Raw genomic sequence first — 2,157 nt, 5'->3', positions numbered from 1 at the left:
TTACACTCTTCTGCCAGTGGTGGGGCTGCAGAGTCTCCATTGGGGGTGGGGGGGAGGATGTAATCACAGCATGACAAGTTTACATAGGCTGTTTCCATTACAAATGTGGACATAGCAATTTATAGTGGGAAAAGTTGACAGGACCTGCACATAGAAGTGAAACTTTTAAAGTATTACCAGTCAATCTCTCAATGTGTTGCACAACATACATAATACAAGGGTCAAGGATAGAAGTCTTATGGCAAGGGGGAGGAGATTTGTTGGTTACATAAGGACATGTAGAACAGGAACAGTGAAAGAAAAGAAAGACTGACATTTATGTAGCACCTTTTACGTCCTCAGGACGTCACAAAGCACTTCACAGACTCCTGAGAGTTGCGCTTAAATTTCCCGTCCCTTCTTCCAGCGTTAGAGACCCTTCCCAGGAAAGAAAATACCATTACTCCCGGGCCTGGACTGGATCAGCACAAGGAGCCCAGGGAAATCAGTCTTAGTGATGCATGCTGATGTATATAGTTCATAGGTACATGAAGTCATCATGGACCACGTGGCTATTTTTCAAGTGTAAGTCTGGGCAGTGAGTGTCAGCTTTGTTCACACATGGAGCATCACAGCCAAACCTGACCTCACCTGATAGACATGCTCAACTACTGTCCAGCAGGGGTCCCTGCACAGCGATTTGAAACTACTTTTCTGAGGCCAATGGTTGATTTAAACTAACTCAACACAGACGGAATCTGAAACATTCCCAGTCTGTATACCTTAATAGCACATTAATGAGGCGAATGGTTTCCAGTGTCAAAGGAAAATGGATAAAATCACGGAATGTAATCCCAAAAATCCAAGGTTAAAATTGCAGAATCCCATGTAATGGAAATGGAATAAACGTTTGACCATAATTATAATGGGGTGTTGGATTGGTTACTCTATTTGTCGGTACAGGTTTCAGTCTGCCTCTGTAATTTGGCAAAAGTTGGTCTCAGCATCTTTTACAACGTGAACCAATATTCAGAGATCTCGGAAGCGACAACTTGAGGTATGGAGAGTTCGTTTTAATGCAAAAAGAAATTTGCAGTATCAGCCATTCGCAACCCCACAGATAATGAAGCAGTCCGAGCCCGCATGCAGCAAGACCTGGACAACATCCAGGTTTGGGCTGATAAGTGGCAAGTAACATTCGCACCAGACAAGTGCCAGGCAATGACCATCTCCAACAAGAGAGAGTCTAACCACCTCCCCTTGACATTCAATGGCATTACCATCACCGAATCCCCCACTATCAACATCCTGGGGTCACCATTGACCAGAAACTTAACTGGACCAGCCATATAAATACTGTGGCTACAAGAGCAGGTCAGAGGCTGGGTATTCTGCGGCGAGTGACTCACCTCCTGACTCCCCAAAGCCTTTCCACCATCTACAAGGCACAAATCAGGAGTGTGATGGAATACTCTCCACTTGCCTGGATGAGTGCAGCTCCAACAACACTCAAGAAGCTCGACACCATTCCAGGACAAAGCAGCCCGCTTGATTGGCACCCCATCCACCACCCTAAACATTCACTCCCTTCACCACCGGCGCACTGTGGCTGCAGTGTGAACTCGCCAGGGCTCCTTCGACAGCACCTCCCAAACCCGTGACCTCTATCACCTAGAAGGACAAGGGCAGCAGGCACATGGGAACAACACCACCTGCACGTTCCCCTCCAAGTCACACACCATCCCGACTTGGAAATATATCACCGTTCCTTCATCATCGTTGGGTCAAAATCCTGGAACTCCCTTCCTAACAGCACTGTGGGAGAACCTTCACCACACGGACTGCAGCGGTTCAAGAAGGCGGCTCACCACCACCTTCTCAAGGGCAATTAGGGATGGGCAATAAATGCTGGCCTCGCCAGCGACGCCCACATCCCATGAACGAATTTAAAAAATGGACCTTTGCGTGCTTTTGTTGTGAGATTAGCTATGTGAATGTGGTCCAGTTTTATTCAGAGCTGCCCTGTATCACACACCCAGCCTCTCACCGGCAGATTCTTCCTCCCCAGTGACTGTCACAGTTACACAGTTCCAGCCCGACTTTGTGAGTTCTCACCAAAACCTGACATAAGCGCCGTCCCTCACCAGAGCTGACCACCCGCCCACTCTGCGATTGCTG

The sequence above is a fragment of the Heptranchias perlo genome, chromosome 26 (assembly GCF_035084215.1).
Source record: "Heptranchias perlo isolate sHepPer1 chromosome 26, sHepPer1.hap1, whole genome shotgun sequence".
NCBI classification, from domain to species: Eukaryota; Metazoa; Chordata; class Chondrichthyes; order Hexanchiformes; family Hexanchidae; genus Heptranchias; species Heptranchias perlo.
This window is presented reverse-complemented; position numbering follows the sequence as displayed.